Source organism: Anguilla anguilla, chromosome 11 (assembly GCF_013347855.1).
Source record: "Anguilla anguilla isolate fAngAng1 chromosome 11, fAngAng1.pri, whole genome shotgun sequence".
Taxonomy (NCBI): domain Eukaryota; kingdom Metazoa; phylum Chordata; class Actinopteri; order Anguilliformes; family Anguillidae; genus Anguilla; species Anguilla anguilla.
In genome coordinates this window covers 35512173-35528349 of record NC_049211.1, presented here as the reverse complement: position 1 = coordinate 35528349, position 16177 = coordinate 35512173, and the positions used below count along the sequence as shown (strand labels likewise).

The following is a 16177-nucleotide window of genomic DNA, read 5'->3' as shown; positions in this document are numbered from 1 at the left end:
GCTACAAAATATACACACCCGTTCAAAGTTTCTTGTTTTAGGTGTCTCAAATGCTGTAATCGAGACCTTTTCAACTTAACACGTAATGAACAGCAACTAAATAAAAAACAAATGCCTCAATTTTGTGACATATAATTATAATTAAAAATAACAGAATTATTATTTTCACTGTTCATTTTCACTATTAATTTCTCCCTCCATCCTCAAGATAAGCCCTATTCCCGCTGAAGAGAAACAGAGCCATAGCACAACGCTGTAACCACCCTGTTGGACGGTAAGGTCAGTGTTTCTTGGGCAACTGCTCGTTGGCTTTGCGAAAAACATATCCTTCGGAAAACGAGGCCAAAAGGTCTTGGTCTTGTCAGACGGCAAGACCTTTTTCCACACAGCGACCATAAGATCCAGAGTTTTAAAAGGGTGTGGAAACGTTGTACCACTGTATGTAAAAGTGTATTAACTATACAGCAATAGTGATAACTTCATAGATAACTTGCAAATATGCAGAATACACTGTTTATCCGACAGACAAAGATGTAGGCCTATAAGTACTTGCTGAGATGATAAAGTTACAGAGATGACAGGAAAAACATAAAGAGAACTTCTTCATCGAAAGCGAAGACATTTTATGTACTCTACCATTATTTTTTCCAGTTGTTTAAGTAGTTTAACTTGTCTTATCCATAAGTATTTAAGTACTCGATTTATACTGGAAATGTCTATTGTCTTTTATACTCAGCTATCAGTTTTGTTCAATCCTTTTTAAGCTTGCTGTACATATATGTATTAAAGAAAAGGAATAGTGAAACGTGGGTCATTGAGGGCACTGGTCTCAGTTTGCACATGCCATAGGCCATCATTCCAAATGCAATAAAATTTAACATAGGCATAGTGAACAGCCTGCTCTGGACATAAAGTGTATTTTTGTGCTTTAAACCACAGACCCCCATACCAACCATTGCAAAGCCTGAAGGCTGTCAGAAACGTCAGTAAATATATAAATTATCCTTGACTGGGTCAATTGAAACCTACACTAAAACTGAAATAATATCAATAAACCCCAGAAAAGGAACTATCATTTCAACAGAAGGCAGGTCACTGCAATGCTCCTGCCTTAATTAAGAAAAAGTAGACAGCGTAAACAGGTGGCCAACAATAAACCTCAATAAATAAAGATGTTTGCTCAAAAAATCTGGTCCTGTTGAAAGCAAATACCTATGACTCACGCTGTGATGACAAATATACACTAATCAAAGTTAGTATTATAAATGGTACAAATGTCTTGCTTCATTTAAGCCATTTTTCAAGTTGCTATGATGCTCACATCTGGAGTTATAAAGCTTTAAATAATGCACCCTCTAAATGGGCAAGGATTGGCCAGATTTGGCAGGTGCACTAAGGGGGTTATATAAACTTGAAATTTTACTTCCTGGTTAATATCACTACGCACTTTATAATGAAATATTTCCATTTTGAAGTAGAGCCTGAGACAAGCCAACTAAAAAAACTTTTTTATAGTTAAAATATTAATTTTGTATTCAGTCTGTTTAAGTACATTATTGTGGGTAAGTAATGTTAGCAAAGGGTGAAATGTGAAACAAATGAGCGAGCGAGAGAGAGAGAGAGAGAGAGAGGGCTCAAGGTGGGGGTGGTGTTGAGTTTAGTGAAGTCTCAAAGTCAGAGAGACAAATGCTCGAGGAAGGAATGTTTTTTAATAAATACGTCACAAACGCCCGTCGTGTATTAAATGTCCTTTATAACAAGCTCGAGTTAGGACACGCGACAACCCAATAGGCCTACTCTAGCGACTCTATTACTGTCACATGTCACCGAACGAGTTCTGCCGTGCGTTCACAGGGTATAGGTTCAGAACAGGTGTAGCGCGTATCCACAGATGCAAGATGTGCGAGACAACGGAACCGCCGAGTGCGCACGCAGCTTTTTGCTAAGATTTAAGCTTCATTACCTAGAAGTAGAATGTGACAGAGTTCGCACTTATAACTAGCTACCGACATAACTCCATCCGTGTGAGGCTTAAACGAATATGTGCACTCAGCCATCACAAACGGTCCAATTAACTCAAATAACACACTGCTACAATTATGCACACTGCACACTGATGTTGGACTGTTGGCTAGCTAGCCATGTACCCATAACAAGCATTATCGATTTGCACGGTGTGAATTGGCAGCTAAGCAGCCCCCTTCACGGGAACAAGGTTGCAAAAGTAGCAGCTGTGTAGTTGTACTTTAATGTTGCAAAAGTATGTAGCGCAATAGATTCCTTGCTAGCTTGTATGTTAACTGATAGTTCATTATCCCAGGAAACATACTGCCATGTAACCTTAATTTTTGGGAGAGTAGATTTTACTTTGACAATTGTTAACTAGCAATCCAAGTAATACTTCGTGCATTAAGTGGCGATTGTCAAGCGTTGCTCGCGGGCCAGATAGGCTGGCTGTGTCATCATGAAGCATGTCGTTATCTAACTAGGCCTAGCGCGTGGTTACAGTATTGCGAACTAGTCGTATTTAGTTATTATAGCACTTGAATTTATAGTCAGCATGACGATGGCAAACAACCAGCTAGGTACTGCTGTCCAGCTACTGCATCGGTCTCCAAATGCATTAAAAATGCGCAAATCAGTTAGCTAGCGAAGCAAGCAACAAAGCATCTAGTTGTAGACATTTTCTGAAGACATTTTCCAGGCATGAGCGAAAAAGGCACAGGCGGACTGCTTGCCAAATTCAAACACATACCTTGCGTTGATCGCAGCTTTTTAAAAAATCACGAAATCTATCAGATGAAACTGCAGTCCACCTGTTTCAAAAGGAAATAAAAGAAAACTCTACACAGCGTCGACAATCCGCTATGCCTCAACTTGACAGTCCTTTTCCGAACCTAGATACAACAATAACAAAAACACAGTAATGACAGCGTGGTGGGTTTCATCGAAACCTGGGAAATGGTGTTCATTACAAAATGATTTAACAGCGAAACATTCAACTAAATACTACAATTCCCAGATTTAGAAGTGACGCATGACGTTGCGGGAAGCGATGTTACGTTTTGGGATGGCGTAGTTCGTTTTACATTTCTTTTCTCTGCGCACATAGTACGCACATCTACCCGATTGATTGCCACGTCCCTTGCAAGCAGTGGACGAAACTGCTGTGTACGATGAGAAAAACAACCAGCTCTTCCATTTATGTTCTTAGAATTGCGAAATCGAATCGAGGGCATACGGTCGGTTGTTTACCAGCAGCAAATGAAGGTCAATGTGTTTTGTCCAATTAAATACATGTATATTTATCATTTATTATCACTCTTATCGAATGTGGTCATCATTATTTTCAAGTTGACTTTCGGTGAATTCAGGTCGTTCGTTCGTTTTTGCCTGCCCAATTGCAGTGAATGAAAGGATACAATTTCAAGTCCTGGCGCTTCATTAAAATAAAGCCAGTCCTTTTGTAAACAGTATCGGGTTGCTGCTGACTACAGGATAACCTGAGACAAGAATGCTGAGCAGTGACGAGGACAGGCAGATGCACTTCTAATTTTACCATCATTTACACAATTTGTGGAAACAACCCCACAGACCGTCATCGTCAGCGAAGAGGACCCACGCGCTATTGACGTGTGTGAGTGTGACCATTAGATGGCAGTACATACTCTCCGAACCTCGCCACGAAGCTCAAAAACAAAAACTGTTATAAATAATGACGCCTATCAATCATCCATTCAAGCATAAAACTGGGCAAGTTTATTTGCTTTTGTTAGGCTTAAATTTACTAAATAAATTTGAAAATGTATCTGGCGTTGCCCATGTTAGTTTGAAAATTACAGCAATATGCAGCTCAGAGTTGTGTCTCAGCAGTAAACCCTAAGACCCAGCAACAGCAATTCATTTTTGTCCCCTATAGGGGACACGAGTCTCTGGTCTTCACCTCATTAAATAAAATACAAAAAATAATTGAAAGGATGTCTTTGAAAATATTTTCACTCTAGCATGTTAATATCATTCAAGACACTTTTATTATATAAAAAAAATTTCTGATGCAACTCAGGAGACTAGCCTATACATTAGTGCGCAAGACCAATTCAAATTATGTGGTGGTAATATGCGACCACATTCACGTGTTGTTGAATTGTAGGCAGCTTCCGGCAGGTCTAATGAAACATGGTCTGGAATGCATCTGCAGAACTACAAAGGGTAATGGGAGACCCATCCCAAGCATGCCACATATCATTATTCTAAAAATGTATCCCAAATCACACTGTAGAATCTGTATGTGTATTAGGCTAGTCACTGAAGAATCAGGTTATGACTATGGAATCACCCTTGTCCAGTTTGATTATGTACCCACACATCTGGGATCTGGTTTAAGCTCTGAATAACCATAATCTTGTCTACTGCAGTTGTCAATTTCCTTTTCTCGCTTCCTTGCTTTTCCTGAGTCCTGTATTTTAACAATACTTGTCAATACTTAAAATTGCTCTTGTCCACCTTGCCTCTCGTGGCCACCTCACCATCTAGGTCCCCTCAGATGGTACATATATATCAGTACAGCTGCACAACTGCGGATGGCTGTGCAAACAGTGATTGGGCTTCCACTGGAGTCAGCTGCACTGTTGCTTGAGGGAAGGGGGCGGGGTTTGAGTCTATGGAGAAGGTGTTCAGACAATGCTCTGCCAATTTTTATGTTTCTGTGCCAAAGCAGATGTTTACCCAGAGGGAAAGACTGTGCTACAATTCCTACCCAATTGTGAAATATATCGACCTAGTCTGTGAAGCATGCGGCTAAATAAGGCTAAAAGTCAGCCCTGCATATTGGAGGGAGCTGCAGAAATGAACTCCAGCATTTTGGATCTCTGCCCTGGTTTAGCGTTATGAACGTTCGGTAAATTCTGGAATGTCGATGACGTGCTCTCGAAGTGTGTATGAACTGGGGCGTGAGGAGACGACGTGAGGCCGATGTGCTCTGGGAAATCACTCGTAGGTCCGAAAAAGAGAACAGGAGCCAACCGTTTAAAGTGAGCCAGTCGTATTCAAACATGGAAACAAAACCGTGGACACAACCAAAAGTAAATGTCGAAGCATGGCTGCTGTAAAGCTGATTTAAAGGGCACTTTGGGCTTTTCAACTACCGCGCAGTCAAGTAGTCAGTCTTACAGCTAGCATTCCTTACAAGGCTAGTTTGAATTTGAAAGTGGGATTTATATAACCTAAACGGTTCAGGATCAGGCACTATGTATTTGAAGATTTGAATAGAAAACTATAAGACACATACATTTGCAAAGGCTTATTTTCAAATAACATCACTATGTGGGGCCATTTAATTTGAAAATGTGAAAAATTCAGAGATACTGCAACAAAGCACTGGCCTGTGAGCATTGCGTATTTATTGCCCTGCAGGCCACACAGTACTACAAGAGGCTATTTTACACTCTACAGGCTACACACAGTACCAACAGACAAACCTCAAACTGATCTGAGGAGAACCTCTCAGTTTACCTCTCACTGACTGGTAACACGTGGGCATCTGATATCATAAAGGAATTCATGTAGCCGTGACGTCAGAAGACCTGGCCTTAGAAAGCTGCCCATCGCCTGGCAGGGCAAGGCCAACTGTGTCCCTCTGATGTGTGCAGTCCTGGTCGACTAATGACATGACAGAGGCATGACATCGTTTATCAGGCGACCACCACAGCAGCTTTGTTTTACCCATAGATAATCACATGCAGACAATGCAGGACAAAGACAAAATGGAGTCTTCACTCAACCTAATGCTTCCAGCTGGCCCACAGTTACACAGCGCTAAGGACCTTCCTTATTACTCAGAATTCTGTCCCATAATCAGGAAAATGAGAAACAGAATTCTCCAGGCCTGCTGCAGTTATTGCTATTGTCATAAGGGTCAGTTCGGTGCAGGATGCTGTTGTGCTGTGTGGGGTTGAGTTCAAAGTGCACTGCCTGAGGACTCAGGTAGAGTGACTTGTTGCATATGATGAAAGAGGCAAGGAGTTTGGTGTCACATGTGGTGTCACACGTCTTCAAACTCTGATGAATTTTAAAGGGAGTGCCTGGGCTTGCATGTGATTTTGCATGTCACCATCTTTGGGGTGAGTGCAAACCCCCCTTCTGTGGAGCCCAAAGGAGTCTACAATTGAGCCCGTTACCCAAAAGGGTGATTGATCAATATCACAATTTACCCAATGCCTGTTTCATACGCCTGGTCGTGTTGAGGGGACACCTTGAGTTACAGCCTCTTGGTGAGGAGCCTCCTTGATCTAGGGGGACTCAAGGCCACCGCAAATGAGCTGGCCACTGCAGGCAGATAATTTTATTCAGGCAGTGAAGGGGACAGCCCCAATAAAGGCCACTGAGGTGTTTTTAACAGAGTGAAAGAGGAGGGGGGTGGCGGTGGGTGATTGATGGCTGGGGGGGGGGGGCGGTGTGCTGCGGGTCTACGGCCCTGACTTGGTCTCCCGGGTCTCCTGCAGTCCCCTCTGTTTTTTTAGGAAATCGATGAGCGTGGAGCAGCGGTGGCCTTCGATCTTCTCCCCGCTGCAGAATTTTTTTCCGTTTGAAGTGCTGTTTTTCTGCACATCGTTATGGGCAAACGGGCTGCTGAAATGACTGAGATGCGAAAACCGAACAAAACAATATCACAAACAAACAGGCATGGCACTTTGCTCCAAGATTGAATCTATGCGGGGTGTAAAATTTATGTTTGTTTCCTGTTTTGCACTAAGAGTGTTTTGCCCCACTCTTTATCGAACCCCACAGTCTGAAGTAAGTGGATGTAATGCAGTCTCAGGTGCTTCACTCTCCATCAACGTGAAAACAATACTATCAGCAGTTGGCCTGTTCTGTGGGGTCAGGTGGTGAGGAATTACCCGGGCAGATTGACTGTATCTCTGGTACAAGGCCAGCAACCCCCCCCCCCCTCCCCCCTCCCCACACTCCCCTTCCTCTGTCATCATCTACACGCTGGGGCTGTGTGCAGAGGCTGAAATCCGAAGCCAACTGTGGGCATGGAGGAGCGCTCATTGACAGGCACAAACCAATGGGGCTGGATGAAGTGGTCATAAAAACCTCTCCAGAGGCTCCGCCCCTCCACCCCCCACCCCCCTGCGAGCCTACCCTGTTAAACCTCACGATTCCAGTCGTCATGGAAACCAAAGTTTTGACCTTGATGGCTTGCTGCAGTGGTGAAGGCTGAGTGGCTGTCTGTCGGCTCAGGGGCCGTGGAATCAGGGGCCGGTGCCAGGGGCCCGTCCAGCCAGGGGCCGGAGCCAGGAGCCATATAACCAGGCATTGTTTGGCACTTGTGGGAATCCTGGGCACTTGTACACTGTCAGTCAGGAATGAGGACCCCGAGGCCTTTGAAGTCACACTAGATCTCCCCCAATATCATTGTTCCTACATACAGCGCCCATGACTGGGGCTGCCAACATTCCCTGGCCCTGAGTATCTGACAACTCAATTACAAAGGGGGGTGGGGAGGGGGGGCCTGCAACCCAAATTTGGGAAGTCCAAAGTGACCCTGGGACACAGCATGACAATGGGCAACCCAATGAACTTCCAGACTGGGGGTGGGTGGGGAGGGGAGGGTTGAGGGGAGGGGAGGGGGGGGGGGGGGGTAGGTGAACTTGGGGAAAATCTGCATATTTCTGCGACTTCCCCAAATCTTGCGTTTCCTTGGATCTTATTTGGCGTCTGACAGGCTGCCGGCTGGAGAGTGCACGCCCAGCTGTGCGGCTCGATCCTCTTAAAAAACACAGATAATAAAACTGCTATAAAGACAAATAAAAACGGGCTTGATGGCTTCGTCCTTAGCCCCAGTACTCCCTCCGCACGCAGCGCTACCAGACAGCCTCATTTGCAACCGCACGATCCCCGTAAAACAGAAATGGGCAAGGCTGGCAGGCTATCGGCCGTAATTCCTCCGAATTTGGGTCCTGACAGTGTCCACGTTGTGGAGCAGGGGTGTCTGAGGGGCCCCAGCATTTGGGGTGGGGTGGGGGTGGGGGGGGGGGGGCGGGGGGCTACCACAGCTCAGCCTTGCCTAAAGACCCTCTGGCCTGAGCAGGCTCAATTCATCAAAGCGGACAGAAAAACACCACAGATTTAGACAACAAAACCTTTGTCCTCGTTCCTCTCTACACAGTTGGTGTATTTACCAGGACAGCAGTTTATTTCTAAAAACAGAATTCTTCCTTCCGACTATCAGACGGCCCGGTGCCGTGCGGTCCAAAGACCCCAGGCTTGGACCGGACCCCTCTGCACCGCAAAGAGGGAATCAAATTAATTTAAATGACGTCTAATTTAGTCTTTCTGCATCCTGTGACCTGATGGTTTATAAAGAAACCCTTTTTAATCAGTGAGTTTAACAGGGCTTGCGTGGACTTGGACCAGCAGTAATATACTGTTAAGACATTTGGTGAAGGCTAATGTGAGATGTTATGGGACATGTATTATCTTTGCACAATGAAATGGGTATCATTCTCTGATTATTTTCAGACAGAGAAGAAGAGAGGACATGTAGGGAGTGGTTGATCCTATATCAGGATTAATTGGAGGAGAATTTCAACCAGATCATCTGATTGGGACACTATTATTCTGGTTTTCTCCTTGCCTGATTACTGAGGCAAGGAAGAAAACCTGAATAAACGACAGGCAAGGACAGTGGACAAACAGAGGTGCAAGATGATGAATAGGAGGATCGAGAGAGGGAGAGAAAAGAAAAGAGAAATGGGGAAATTACTGCCAGAAAAACGACGGCCCAAGAAATGTAAAAAAAAAATGAAGGCGATGTAAAAAAGTAAAAAGGAAAATAGAAAACAAGAAAAGACATGACGAGAAAGGGAGGGTGAAGTAGCCTATGTGCCGAGGCGGCCGCGAGAGAGAGAGAGCACGCGAGAGCAAGTGGTGGATATAGAATGTTTAGTATGCACGGCCAAACTGTCCCATCTGTTTAGCGCTGCAATCCCTGTCGTATAACTGTCTCCGGGCTGCGGGCCGCATAACGAATGTCTCAGATTTGATGTAATTCCGCAAAATTAATGACAGCTTTACGCGGGATGGGCCGTGAGGGAATGATTAGCGTTTGATCGTCCATCTGATCGAAGTCTATGCCCGGGACTGGGCCGGCCATGCTCGCCAGCGCACTTCCGCCCCAGCCTCACCGGCAATATGCGCTCCTGTTGCAGCTGAAATAGGCCAGCTACGACTCACGGGCAAACAACGGGACATCGATTCTTTTAGAATTAATTTAGAGACAGGCGCTATAGATCTTTCCATTCATTGTTTCAACAGCGCAGAAATGCAGAAACTGTAGGTAGGCTACACTTATTTGCTTCACCAAAGTTCAAATAATTTAAACTTTAACAAAGGTGGCGGACAGCCGTCTTTCAGGTTTACTAAATAAATATAATATGTATCATTTACTTAGGCTCATATTATAGCGGGCTGAGCCATGAGCTCATAACCGGTCATAATTGCTAAGTTATCCGCCAATATTGCATTCTGTTTAACAGTAAGTACCGTCCGCCTTACGCGGAGTGACAGCATTCTTTTAACGTGTCTTTGCTGAACGTCGAACGGCTTTTAACGCTTGCACGTCCGTTTTTTGCACTCTCCGGCCCGCGTCCTGTTATCCGTCATGCGCACAGCAAAGAGCAGCACGCAGCTTGATCAGCGGGGGACCGTAACTGGGCGGTCCGTTTTTTAATAGCACTCCTGGGCAGGTCGTGCAGTATTTCAAAGCAACGTGGTCCACCATGCATCTGAAATACAGATGCCTGAGGCTGCAGAGCGTCTTTATTTATTTATTTATTTTATTTTTTTACAAGACGTGCTTTATTGCGGTTGGAATTGGAATCGGGGATGAGTTTTTAAAGGAGACGAGGAACGGATTCGGAATTTTGAAAAGCAGAAATTGATCCTGTCTCTCGGGCGGCAGTAGTTTATTCTCGGGAGAACAAGATTCCTTCTCTTCTCTCCTGAAAACATACCCTCCCCCCACGTCGCTCCGCGCGTACACAGCATTTACAAGCAGGCAGAGTATTCGTTTTTACTGCCGGGCCTGGTGCGTCGTTGGCTGCTGGCAGCATTAAAACCGAAACCCCATCTTATCAGGGCAAAGTGTGTGGTTTTACGTCAGGGCCTGCCGTTTGTCTGTGACGGGAGACCCGTCTCGGTTGTAACGTATATTCTATTGCAGCCAAAACACCCCATAAGACAAATGAATGTGAATTAACAGCCGAACGATCGGGCTTGGTACCTTGGACGTGGATACAAACGTGTTAGGAATGGGGCAGCTGTACGTTCAACATTACAGAGGCAAATAGCTTTCTGTATGGAGAAGTGCTGTTGTTGCATGAGAATGGGGAGATGCTTTTTAGTATTTATAAAATTTCATCTGTTAAGAATCAACTGTTTCAGCAAAACCTATTGCTTTTACATCCTAATACGCACTGTTATTTATGTGTTTACATGTTTTACAATGAACATTAAAATCACATCTTTTTAAAGCATAATTGTGGAGATTTGTGTTCTGGGAAGGTCTATAAAATATGAGTTTTTTTGTCCATCTGTCTGGCACTGTGGATATGTACCAAACCTGCACACATTTTTGCCATGCATCCAAACTACAAAGATACCAGACTGGCACATTTACAACCCAAGTGGACAGGTGTTAATAATCAACTGCAGAAATAAAAATGAAATGAGAAAATGGCTTCCTGCAGTAAGGCTTATATAAATATCACACACACACACACACACACACACACACACACGTGACTACTCTCCACAGAAGACTTCACAAACAGAGCATCACAAACTACAAAGGCTACGCTGTAAGGTGAAAAACACTAATTAACCTCAAAAACAGGATTCCCGGGTTATAGTTTGCTTAGAAATACCAAAAAGAACCTGCAGAGTTATGGATAAAGGTCTTATGGTCAAATGAGACCAAGATTCACTTGAATCACAGTGATAGCAAGAGCAGAGTGCGGTGGCCAGAATTGCCCAAGAGCCAAAGCAACCCCCCTAAATCTGTGGGGAAATGGTCATGGGGGTGTTATGGTCATGCTTCATTGATGATGTAACTGCTGATTGCAACAGCAGAATGAATTCTGAACTGTGCTGAAGCATCTTATCTGCTCAAGTTCAACCAAACGCCCCCAGGCTCATTGGGCGGTGCTCTATATACAGCAAGCCAATGATTCTGGACTTACTGGTAAAGCAACAAAAGAGTTTTCCAAAGCCAAAAACTGGAAAAGTCATTCCCCCGATTTGAATCCCATTGAACGTGCGTTTTATATGTTGAAGAGAAGTCTTAAGGCAGTTAGCCCCCGGAACAAGCAGGAGCTGAAGCTGGCTGCAGTACAGGCCTGGCAGAGCATCACAGGGAGAAGGCGCTCGCTTGAAGCACACGCGAGCAGTTTGTTTACTCATCTAAAATTGTGGAGCACAGCGCTCAAATCAAGAAAAAACACGACCTTGTCCCAAATGTTATGGAGCTCGCTGTATGTGTGTGTGTGTATGTGCGTGAAAACTAACACACCCCATAAGAAAACTGAAAACCCTGCTTCCTTCCTCCTGGTCTTTCCTCATGTTTCATCTTTCATTGCCTCTCTTCCTCTCTCGTTATTCTTTCATATTTTCTTTTGCTTTGTTCTGCTGTCATCTATCCGTCAACCTCTCATTAATCTGACTGAAATTTTTCATGTTTGTTTCCCCTTTTCCTTTGTAATTCCCTCTACTTCATCACTTTCTTTTTCCGTTCCCCTTTTCCACCTTCTCAACCTCCACTTTTTTTTCCCTCCTCTTCCCTCTGTCTTGCCCATCCTTTCACTCATCCTCTTTCTCCTTCCTCTCTGGTTTCCTCCACTTCTCTCTTCTGGCCCTTCTCATTCTCTCATCTTTTCTCTTTTCCCTTTTTTGCCTTTCCCTTTCCCCTCTCCATTTTTCTCTTTCTCTCTCCTCCTTTCCCTCTCTCTCTCTCTGTCTCTCTCTCCCCATCCTCCTCTCCTCGGTCTTTATGTTGTGTTTTTGGCAGAGCAGCGGCTCTTGGTTGGTGCTGTGACCTTTCCGGTTTTAAATGAAGCCCTGCTGCGGTGTTTCTCTCTTCATAGCCCGGCAGTTACGAGTCTTTGGAGAACCGCAAAAAAAATAATGATTCTGATCAAACGGCCTCTTTAAAATGCTCTTCCAAATTCCTTTTTACATTTTCCTGCCCCTTTTTTCTCCCTCCCGCGATATTACTATTCAAGCTAATGAGGAGCCGAGCAGAGCAGGAAACGGGAAACAGGAAACAGGAGAGCAGGTCAGGGAACGGAGGAGTGTAAGAGCAGGTCAGGGAACGGAAGAGTGTGAGAGCAGGTCACGGAACTGGAGAGTGTAAAAGGAGGTCAGGGAACAGGAGAGCAGGCGAGGAGGTCAGGGAATGGAAGAGTGTAAGAGGACACAGAGAAGGGGAGAGTGTGAGAGGAGGTCAGGGAAAGGGAGAGTGATAGAGGAGGTCAGGGAAGGGGAGAGCAGGAGAGGAGGTCAGGGAAGGGGAGAGTGAGAGGAGGTCAGGACAGCTGTGGCTTATGGGGTTCCAATCAGAAAGTGATTTATGTTGGAGAGATAACTCAAGGCTGGTGGTCTGATCACTCATTTTCCTGAATCCTGACAATTCCCTCAGTTTAACATCCAGGTGCTCCAGGCCACCGTGCGGAAACATCACCCAACACCCACCTGGATCTCTGGGCAATCGGCACGGTGGTGAGATCACAGTTTCCTGATGAACATTAGCATCAACACAAAAAAAAGTAAACAAGCGAATGAATAAAGTAAGAAGTGTTTCTTTACTGCCGCGGTCGGATGTTGCAGTACCGGCGCCCCAAGCTTCGCTTTACTGTCGTGAGATTAAACGCCTCCGCGTTCGTCGCGAACGTCTGTGTTTACCGCGGTTTTACAGGACCGACCTCAACTGTTTTCTGAGCCACTCTTTTTTGGTTTCTGTTCTAGTTAGCCGCAGCTCAGACTGAAGCGCGGAGTAAGCATGACACCCACCCACTTGTAACAGTGCCACTATTGTCTCCTTGATGTCTCCCATCCAAGCAGGCCGGGGTCGGGCATATACCACCCTGCTGGTTCCTTTCCTCGATTCCAGCTTTGTTTTGGAAACTGGATATTATGTTTTCGTTTCAGTCAGCCAAGAAGGAACGCCTAGATACCGCGCTCTTTATGAAGCCGGCTTGCTATTGGCACGGAGAAAGGGAAACAGAACGAGGGAACCCGTGGAGGTGAACCGTTGAGTCTTTAAGGCTGCACAGAGAACAATATCAATTCGGAGTGAATAATCGGTGTAATTACTTACCCACATCAAATGGGTCGAGTGGGTCCAGTTTTTGGGCAGAGAACCAGAACTGTGCTCTGGGACTCCAGGAGGCTGCGGGGAGCCAGTGGGATCGTACACACACACACACACACACATGCACATGCACACACACACACTGATACATACTCACACAGAGACACATACACACCCATACACACACTCATACATACTCACACAGAGACACACTCACACCCATACACACACTCATACATACTCACACACACACACACACACACACACACTCATACATACTCACACAGAGATTCACACACATGCACACCTATACATACTGTACATTTGTTAATACTCACATAGACATAGACACACACACATAGTCCCACAGACACGCGCACATCCATACACACAAATTCATACATACTCACACACACACAGACACAGACACACATGCACTCACAAACACACACACACACACACACATACACACACACGCACACACACACACACATACATACACATGCACATGCACATGCACACACACACACACTGATACATACTCACACAGAGACACATACACACCCATACACACACTCATACATACTCACACAGAGACATACTCACACCCATACACACACTCATACATACTCACACAAACACACACACACACACACACACATACACACACACACGCACACACACACACACATACATACACATCCATGCACGCAGTCATACATAATCACACAAGCACACATGCGCATGGACAGTAGGGCAAGCTGGCTCACAGACCTTCGCCATGTGTACATGAATGATGAGATTGATAGTTCGCCCTTATTTTTTTTACCTACGTCCCCGCTGTAAATGAGCCATTGCCTAGTTTCTGGAAGACATTACCACTTGGATTTACAGCATCAAGGAAGGTGTTTGGGTTTAATTGCACCGGGACCACACATATTTTTCTGTCAGATTCCTCCCAGTAAATTTCTGCCCTCATTCCAGGCACACTGCGTGGAAAAAAAACGGGATGGAAAAACTCAGGCAAACTGCGACTCCACTTGGAAAAGGGGGGGGGGGAGGGAGGGAGGGGGGCGGAGCAGAGAGAGAGAGAACGGCCCCCAAGGCTCGAAGATTAATTGGGAACAAATAATGTCCGTCCTGTGATTCCGACTGCACTCAGCCCGCGCGGTATGCGCTGTGCGGCTGGGGGGGGGGGGGGGGGGAGGGGGGGGGGGCGGAGTCCAATCGCTGCGGTCTGTGCCGCGTCGAAGGCGCGCCGGCCCAGCGCAGCCTGAGATACACGGGACCCTGGCCACTGTGAGAGGGGCCGTCTCCTCGCGGTCAGCTGGGCGTCTGTTTGGGGTTTCCCCCAGGCTAGTCCATCGGCTCACGGACGTGTGTGACGGGGCTGAACTGAATTGCAACCGTTTGTCCTTTCCACAATTTCCTCTGCCTCAGCTCCATCTCCAGTTCCTTTCGATGGTCAGACTCGTACTGTCAGTGGCACCTCCCACTCCCTCCCACTCCATCCTTCCCTTCCCATCTCTCCCTCTCTCCATCCATCTCTTTCTATCTCTCCCTCTGTCCGCCCTCACCTCTTTTTCTTCCCCATCTGGATTTCCCCCTTCCCCTCTCCCCTGCTGTCTCTCTTTCCCTCCCCCCTTCTCTCTCCCTCCCCCCCCACGCTCTCTCCCTTCCCCCCATTCTCTCTCTCTCTCTCTCTCTCTCTCTCTCTCTCTGCAGGTGGCAGTAAATCTTTCCTTCTGCACGCACAGCTGCCCTCCCTGACAGGCCTGGAGCAGCTAAACGCTTTCTGCTGATGGAGTGACACACTTGGAACCACATACTCCCTCTCTCTCTCTCTCTCTCTCTCTCTTAATTTGATTGGCTTGATATATTTTAACATACATATTGGCAAAGCATATTGCTTGTGTAACACTTTTCATTTGTGGAAGAATGAAGACAATGAAACTTAATAATCATCAAACATAATGAAATAATAACACTGAATGCATAAAATGACAAATAGCAATGAATTGTGGAATGGAGCTTTGTAATCTGCTGCCAGATTTTCTGAATATTTCCCTCTGAGGGGTATTTGCATTTGTTTTGTTTCAGGCTGGAATATTTGGATTATGGACTTTGGGAAGAGATTTCCTTGAATTTGTTTATATTTTCCAAAGTTGGCGGGGAACTTCGGCTCTGTATAAGTCTGCTGTTGGTGGCAGTTTGAGCACGGCCTCTCTTCTTTAGGGCTGTCCGATTCGTCGGTGTCGGCCAGGCTCTATACCCAGGTGGTGCTCACCCTGTCTGTATTTTGTCAACGTTTTTCTGGATTTACATTTCTTTCAACGTGGTCAGATAACCTGCCACAATGTGTTCTTGTTATAGAGCCGAATGCCATGCCATTCTCTCTGTTCAGCTAATCGTTCATCCTTAATCTTTCATTTTTAGTACATTCTATATTTGTTGTCCCTTGAGTAAAATAATGTCAGATCTGCAGAGATCTGGATCTTTTCTGGAAAATCATTGAAGTTTACGGCAAGGGCCCTGGTCTTGTAGAATTTCTCCAGCAAGCCTAGATTCTGCTACAGCCTCCGTTTGGTGGGCAACAGCATAACCAGATTATTTGCACACAGCAATAATTTGATTCCTTTATCAAGTGAGAGCAGATGTAGCTGATTTGTCCAATTTTGTGGAATATAAGCGAGTGAATAATTTGTTGTTTTATTCCAAATTCAATTGCAAACATATTTAATGTGTGGCTTGATTTGATTACATCATAATGTATGAGCCTTGTTTTTATAATACTACAAAGAATATTCC

At 45.3% G+C, this 16177-nt stretch overlaps 1 protein-coding gene across 1 annotated transcript in view; it reads right to left on the bottom strand.

Moving 5' to 3' along the window:
• The window catches only part of calcoco1a (calcium binding and coiled-coil domain 1a), a 28651-nt gene extending 25709 nt beyond the window's left edge, over window positions 1–2942 (bottom strand). Inside the window, exon 1 of the mRNA XM_035381730.1 lies at window positions 2756–2942. The gene's annotated coding sequence lies outside the window, so the exon portion shown is untranslated. The remainder of the gene's footprint in view (window positions 1–2755) is intronic.
• Window positions 2943–16177: the final 13235 nt, after the last annotated feature.